This window comes from Ptychodera flava (assembly GCF_041260155.1).
Source record: "Ptychodera flava strain L36383 chromosome 3 unlocalized genomic scaffold, AS_Pfla_20210202 Scaffold_25__1_contigs__length_14229661_pilon, whole genome shotgun sequence".
NCBI lineage: Eukaryota > Metazoa > Hemichordata > Enteropneusta > Ptychoderidae > Ptychodera > Ptychodera flava.
In genome coordinates this window covers 5,111,763-5,120,464 of record NW_027248279.1, presented here as the reverse complement: position 1 = coordinate 5,120,464, position 8,702 = coordinate 5,111,763, and the positions used below count along the sequence as shown (strand labels likewise).

Genomic DNA, 8,702 nt, shown 5'->3' with positions numbered 1-8,702 from the left:
GTTTATTTTTAAAAGGGGATCAGCTAAGATGTCGATTTCTGAAATTCTCTTCGTTTCCATTTCCGCGGCAAAAGGAAACCGCCATCAAATTACAGAAGCATTTTTCAAGATATTAGTAAAGTGGGCGTATGACTTTATTCGGAAATCTTACGGAATTTCAGATTTTCAACTGTTGATGTATTAGTGATCCTCAACAACGAACATAGCAAACAAACAAAGGAGGAAAAACATACACTACAAAACGACGGCGAAGACTGAAAAACGCAAACGATCAAATGTATATGCTCAATGGAAATGAAAAATGAACCAAGTTAACTGTTAAACACAGTAAGGTCGGAGGAAAAATTATTGTACTTTGTATTGGCAAAGCTACAGAGGCGGCGAGCGATTTTTAAAAATGTTGTTGCGAGCCAGCAATGCCTCCCACTTGTTCCATTGTTACTGATGACTTTGAGTCTTGATTTTACAAACTGTCCACAATAATAGAGACATTACATATACAGCCAGTGCTGACAGAACATATGAGCATTTCCACATGCCCCTAGAAGAAAACCAAAAACTGTAAAAGTGTGCGCAACAAAAATGCCCTGAAAGTAAAACAACTACAGTGTTATTGTCTCTCAAACGTATTCTAGATCGAGTCTATCATTTGCACTTTTCATTTTGCTTCAACCCTCATAAAGACCCTGATAAAGTCTCATAAAGACCTACAGTGTCATTTCCAAACAAAAACAAAAACCGTATGGCTAAAGTAGAAGCAGCGATTCAGAGGAACAATCATGTTATTATTCTTGCTGGATTGAGCGTGAAAAAATAAGCAAATGTCCTTTTTAAATTTGGCATATAGCAAGAACGAATTGTTTTGTATTTTACTCATTATATGGAAAGAAACATTCTCTGATTTGATTGAATAAATTCTCGCCTTTGCCCTCTCTTGTACATAATTAGAATACAAGATAATTATTAGGAAACAGTAAACAAACCAAGCACATACCTTTAGAATACAATTAGCTTTCTCCCGGGTGAAAAGTTTAAATTACGTTGATAGGTGAAACATGCGCAGCAAGAGATATGATGCTTTATTACAAGTAAACATAAATTAATTAACTTCGATTCATCTTTTGACTGAAATTAGTGAAGTGTATTTTATAAATATATCACTACGCTTCCAATATTCGTTCCTATTTAAATGATCTCTCTTTCTGCCAGTCTACATTATTGCTTGGTGCACATTCAGGCCCAGGGTCGCCCCTTGACTTGATACAAGACTGTGGTAAGATAAAAATGGTCAACGTTCATATTGTATTTTAATTGCACGCCTGACGCCTCAGCCTCTTTAGCGGGTTACCCATCGACCTTGCTCTAGGCCGACTGTGAGGGCGTCAACCAGAACATGGGCCGACTCACAATAACCTTTCATAAACAATGCGGAATCGATACCCTGCATACATTAGGATGACTCGGGACTGGCCAAGCGTCTTCATGGCTCGTCGACATCATTTCGGAAGCAGGACCTCCTCGGAGGCAAACCAAAACTATATTACGTAAATGTAGCCTAATTGCCAAACATTCTAACTTTCGTCCTTCTCACAAAGAGCAGTTTCATTGTGGTTATTGCTGGTCATGTGTTTGGTTTTAACAATTTGTCACACAGTATTAAACCACAAAACTGACTCTCTTTACTTGAAGGCGAGCTGTGATATCGCTGACTGACAATGCTGACCGTATTAATAAATAATAATCCCTTCCACTGTATATTTTAATTTGTCATATCATTTTAGTTCTGGAAGACTGCCAAAAATATCACGGGAACGTTTTATCTTAGACGAATTGTTGAAAAGATAAACAGGTTTGTGAAACCATTGGCGACAGAATACGGGTTTTAAAATGTGTGCGATATTTTGATGTGTGCGACTATCATTTTTGCTATGAACACAGTAGAATCAAACGAAAAGACAAACAGACACTGTTCGTTCAGACAGACAGACAGACAGACATGCAGACAAACATGATTATTATTAGTTGATGATTATAACCTACATTGTCAGTTGCTGTTTGTACATAACCTTGAAATTCTAATACAATCAAAATAATGTTCAAATTTAATTCGTTTTGGTATACCGGACATTGTATACATTCCATGCGCCACACGATGAGTTAGACACTTCATTGGTGGTATTCGGCCATCCATCGTCATGCTGTATCGCACAAACACTCACTGTTGGGTCCTGCTGATGTTTGCTGTTTTGTCAGGTATGAGAACATAAAAACAATTTCATTCTTCGCATACTGTTCATCTGTTGCTCTTTTGACGGAGAAAATGCGATAAAGGATAATCATTCTTTTTTCTAACGAGTGTGTCCAAATGAATGTAACTAACCAACTGTTTGTTAGCCGTAGCCTCTACAAGTGAAATTTAACAAAAAGATGTACATTACGAAAGACAATATCATCACGTTAAGGCAACATGTGTAGGCATTTTTGCAATGCAAAGTGTTGACGCTAGGTTCGTAGGGGATTCAATAATGTTTGCCTTACGGAAAAGAAACTTTTGACCATAACTTAGAAAACTTGTTGGAAATCTACTGTAGCTGAGCCTCGCTTTTATCAGGTCCGTTCTCTCATGACGTCATGGTTGTTAACTGGGCCCGTATACGCACCTGAATATATGCGATCCTCGAACGTTTGTTATGCACATCCTTTTCATGTCAGCGAGAGAGTACCAGACGCGATGTAAACCGGCCTAGCGTACGATACAATACAATACTTTATCAATTATTGAAATTCAGTGCGAGAACGCCACAAGGCGCTTCGCTAGCTGTCAGTGGACCCATCTATACGGTAAAACGCCTTTGGAGTGCGTCTGGTTAAAAATAGGAAAAAGATCGTGATATGTCGAACTCTAACGATCATTCCCAAAACACCACCTGGGAATATTTTTGAAGTGTCTCTCCGATCCGCTTATTATTTAAAAGTTCCGTATGGATCACCGTGTCCAAATGATATTTATATAAATGACAGCTGACGACTCTCACTTTTAATTTAATTTGGGGTTATTTGGCTCAAGGTATTTTTACTAATAGCATCCCTTTTAGTCGAAATCTAAAACATGATTTGTAGGTTAATTTGTGTAAACTTATACAGATAACTTTGTAGGTATGTAGGGAGGTAGGTAAGTAGGTTGGTTCGTAGGTGGGTAGGTAGGAGGGCTGGCGGAAAGGGTGGGTAAGAGAAAGAAAGAAAGAAAGATAGATAGATAGATAGATAGATAGATAGATAGATAGATAGATAGATAGATAGATAGATAGATAGATAGATAGATAGATAGATAGATAGATAGATAGATAGATAGATAGATAGATAGATAGATAGATAGATAGATAGATAGATAGATAGATAGATAGATAGATAGATAGATAGATAGATAGATAGATAGATAGATAGATAGATAGATAGATAGATAGATAGATAGATAGATAGATAGATAGATAGATAGATAGATAGATAGATAGATAGAACACGATTGGAACTAAATTGGGATAATTGGATTGGCAGAATTTCTCAAGAATTTAGAAATTTCTCTAATTTTACACCATATTTGCTTACCATCTTTAAAATTTTATACACAATTTACGATGCTGTTGAAATCTTATGAGTAAGAATCAGTGCATGATAGTATCTAATGCAATATTGTTCAAAACATATGAACAATATTCACATTGGGTGAAAATATGAGAGTTTGTCTATAGTTTCTTCATTACTGAAACACTAGTAATAATGTCAGTTTGTCATTTTTTCTCGACCAAAATGAAGCTTTTCGATTGATTTACAGTTAAATCAGTCAGGGTCTTTTAAAATGTGCCCTGACTCAATTTATGTTTATGAAGCCTTAAATTCATGAAAAAGTCGGGGCATTTCAAAAGTGCCCTGACTCAAAATTCGTCAATTAGAGAAATTTTAAGCATTTTGTCTCGTTTCTTCAGTACATTTACACAAAAATGAACTTATTTTCATAAAATGAATCCGATGAAAGAGGTATGCAATAATCGTTGTGTTTTCGTTGTTTTGTCCGATGAGAACAATATTTCAAATTTTACACTATTCTGTCATTTTGTAAAATTTCAGCTGTAAAAATTTCGATTTCGTTACATTTTCCTAATAATTACTCTCATCCAATTTTCCCAAATTAGTTCCAATCGTGTTATAGATAGATAGATAGATAGATAGATAGATAGATAGATAGATAGATAGATAGATAGATAGATAGATAGATAGATAGATAGATAGATAGATAGATAGATAGATAGATAGATAGATAGATAGATAGATAGATAGATAGATAGATAGATATAGATAGATAGATAGATAGATAGATAGATAGATAGATAGATAGATAGATAGATAGATAGATAGATAGATAGATAGATAGATAGATAGATAGATAGATAGATAGATAGATAGATAGATAGATAGATAGATAGATAGATTGATTGATCCATTGATTGATTACAACATTTAATATCTAATGCAAAGTTACTGTGTTCCATGTGCACCCAACGAAACAATAACTTACCCTCATCACTCATGTATCTTTTCCTTTTCAAGTTCAATGTAATAACGACGACATTCGATACGTCATGCATGATACAGAGAGAAGGTGGAGCGATGCACATGAGCAATGCAGACAGGACAATGGTCACCTTGCCAAAATTACAGATGAAACTACAAATGCACGAGTGGAAAGAGTCATTGTTGAAAGTGGATTAATCGAGCAGGGAATAAATGGTTTCTGGATTGACGCCAAGGTCAACTTTGGCGCTAACAATGTGGTGACGTTGTTCACAAAGTCCGGGGAAACACTGACTTGGTCAAACTGGGCAGAGGGAAGACCAGTGCGAGATTCTAAACGTACTTGCATTAAAGTCAAGTAAGTCTGCCTACTTCGAAAAAAATGCCAATTCTATCGAGGCAGAAACCGTTACACTTCAAAGACTGTCGAGTACCCACCAGGATTCTATGCATTTGATTTATCTCTCACTTGTAGCTCAGTGAGCCTTATTTTGAACTTGAAGACCGTGTAGGGCGTGTCACCGTGTAGGGCGTGTCACCGTGTGGCAGAGATCGGAACTGCGTGGTAAAACGAGGGACTCTGATAAGTCTAGACTCAACGGTGCAATTTTACAATTGTGTCGAACGTAACAGTGGGATTGTCATTATTGGCACACGTTATATACTTACTATTGTCATCCATTACAAAAAAATGGATAAAGTTTACATAGAGATCAGTATAAACCATAAAGATTACCGGGTGTATACGTTTGTGAATTTTGTCCTGCAACCCCCGACGGCCACGTTTCGTTCAGAGTGTTACCCTGCTACGCATTATGACTAATGGTTCTTTATCGATATCATGCATGTCCCATACAAACGCCATTCCCTTTCTTACTTTTCATATCGTCTGAACACCACGTGTATTTGAATGATATAGAAAAGTTCACGTGTGTTTAAATACCAACAGAATCCAATCAGGCACGGACACCATCAAGTGGTACAATTCTTATTGTAGTCAAGTTCAGAACTTCGTGTGTGAGTATAACGGTAAGTTCCGTTTTCCGTGTGCGGAATTTGTCACCTCTTTTCTATGCCTCGCAAGCTAACTCCGATTCCTCTCACAGTGGTCTGTCTCCTCCGACTCCTGTTTTTTTCCTTTGTATTATGGTCTCTACCTCTCTGCCCGTGTCCTTCAAGATATATACATAGACTTGGTTCAAGTCTGTGATTTGTGAATGTTTGAGTGGAGTGAACGCAATGATTTGTATTTTGCTTTCATGTGAAACGCGCCCGTGAGTGGAGTGGACGCTATGAGTGGGGTGAACGCTGTACAGGGGAGAAACTAACTCACTACACTGTGCAGACTCAAAGGTAATGCATTCAATGGCTGGGAAAACTTCGCATGGGCTTCCCAATTCCGAATAGGTTTGTACGAAATAGGACAGACAAAAGAGAAACTATTTTAAATGAATTTTTTTAATTCACCGACTTGAACCAAGTCTAGATATATACAGTATGACTGATACCGATGTTATTGTAATTCAGTGAAAACCAGCCAAATACGTAACAGCGGTAGATGATTTGGTTTAGGAAGGCTTTTAGGATTCAACATGTTGGTATAGTATCAGACTATTTCACGCTCTGCGCTTTTGGTACTAACAACCTCGACTGCTGGTTTATTTGATGCAAAAGTCAAAACATGGCGAGGCCGTGCTCCGAGCATGCGCTTTTCGACCGTGATTCAGCCGATCATGGATTGTACGTCGCTTCGACGCGACACAGTTTATTTGGAATCAGTCATTCAACACTGAATGATATTTTAAACAATGTGCCAGTCTCACTTGAGAAGATTGGCATCTAATATAACCAGTCAAAATAGCTGAATAATGAGAAATGCCCTTTACAACGGGGAAAATGTCGTTTAAGATTGACTGAAATATTCTCATATCATGGAACGGTGGCGAGCTGACCATTCTAGTCTGTTTACCGGCAACCTAGAAAGCAAAACAAATCAAATTAAGCGGAGCCGAGCGTAGTAATTTTGCTTTCGATACCTAAGGAGAACTTTGTTCCGGTGGCAATGTCATCAAACATTAAAAAATCCCCATTTGAGGAAAATTCAGAAGCTTGGTGAGAAAGACTGGTTAGTGTCGTTTAGCATAGACAGATGAGATAAGTTGAACAACCGAGGACGTGTTTGTGTGAATACGTGATCTATTCACACACTATCCACGTGGCTTATCTCTGTATTTAAACGAGTAGGTACAGCCTTTGCAGAAATAATGTGAAGCGTTAAGTTTGTTCAAGATCATATTGAACAAAACGATGAGAATAAAGACAATATTCATTGAAATGCATCCTCACTACTGTAACAAAAATGTTCTCTGCAAGAAAAGCCTGAAGTATCTGAAATGTCGTACAATTTATGATTTGGTTTTTCATTTACACAAAGAATTGATATATTATGTAAATTATATTGTTTTGTTCCTTGCATATTGGCGTTTTGTTCCTTGCATATTGGCGTTTTCTCAGTCGATATTCTTTTCCTTTTCCATAAATATTTGTTCAATTGTTATTATTTCATCTGGAATGTAACCCCTTTGTACTAGGAGCCGGATGCCTAGATACACAATAAATCTATCTATCTATCTATCTATCTATCTATCTATCTATCTATCTATCTATCTATCTATCTATCTATCTATCTATCTATCTATCTATCTATCTATCTATCAGCAACCGATTCACAGTCGCTAGTTGCAGCTCAGACTGAAAGATCCGTCGTCTGAGTGCGCTCTCTACGCTCCTCCGAGAGCGCCCTCTAACGTTGGATATTCAATCTATTTGTAACTAGTCCTCAGTAGGATAACCTGGCCAAATCATCGAGTAAAAGAATGATATATGCTGTGTCACAGGAAAGACCAGAGAATATGTCATGTGACATGCTAAAATAATTCTGACAGTAATTTTTATGACATAAATCCTCTCACACCGTCTCTATCATGTCCGTAGACTACTCCTCTGTAAAGTTCGTGTTCAGCAGTTTCCTACTCATAAATAATATTTCCAGACGTAAACGTCTTTACTTCGTATCTGCATAAATGCTTGAAAATCAATAACTTTGTATGACATTGGACATTTCAACAATCATGTTGTGTTTTACCATTAATGTATCTAATGTGCCTTGTGCATTCTCCAATTGTCATCTCAAATTGCCCGATAAATATTTTATTATTTTGAATGAATGAGCCGAATGATTAATTTTTTGTCAGGATTCATCTCACCAAATAATAATGCTAAGTACCTGTTGACATAAAATGCGCATATTATTATTTCCCCCTCTGTCACGAAAAATACTGTCTTCGGAAAAATATTCAGTGGTTTGATCTTTATAAGATTGTTACATTAGGCTGCAAATAGCTTCTAAGTTTATGGTAGAAAAAATATTTTTTAAAAGAAATCATTTCCTAATGAATAGATTTCAACTAGTGACTATCAATTTGTCTATCAGAGTTGATCCACAGGAACAAGAGACACACGGACAGACAGAGTAGTATCTTATTAATAAATGATAACGCGGATGTACAAAAATTCATTTTGACAATTAATAAGAGAAATTACAGCCTATAATATTGGCTTATCTTGAGATGTGGCCTTGCGTTGTCATTTTAAATTCATATAATGCTAAAATTTAATTATCGACGCGAACTACAAAGTGCTTGATAAATTGTGTGTTGCGTTGCGAAGAAGACACTCTGTGCAGGTACCCGGCGATGCGTCACCATGTTTTATCAAAAATGCGTCAATTACTTTCTGCTACTGCTATTTGCAGGTACGGTCAGTAATATATTTTACCAACATTTAATTCTTTGCATGTCCAAATTGAGCAACAAATTGTATTCTCTGTAATTTGCAAGATGCTATGATTGCTTCAAAAGGAGGGACATATTATGAAATGCAATACTGTAGTTGTTCTAGGCTTGAAAACAATAACTCGAAAAATATAAACAGTGTCAACCTAGACTTGACCATAGACCCTCGAGGGTCTATGACTTGACAAAAGACTATAGAGCAAGACTACATTAACAAAGCTAAAAATCTATCATTTTTCATAAAACATAATGAAATTGCGTTTTCTTTTCGTTTGAAGT

General features: G+C 36.6%; 1 long non-coding RNA gene across 1 annotated transcript; it reads left to right on the top strand.

The window, feature by feature from the left end:
* Nucleotides 1-2,146: 2,146 nt before the first annotated feature.
* Nucleotides 2,147-5,598, top strand: LOC139125517 (uncharacterized). Its single transcript, XR_011550257.1, has 3 exons — nucleotides 2,147-2,253; nucleotides 4,606-4,927; nucleotides 5,519-5,598. It is a non-coding gene; the product is annotated as an uncharacterized lncRNA (long non-coding RNA).
* The last annotated feature ends 3,104 nt before the right edge of the window (nucleotides 5,599-8,702 follow it).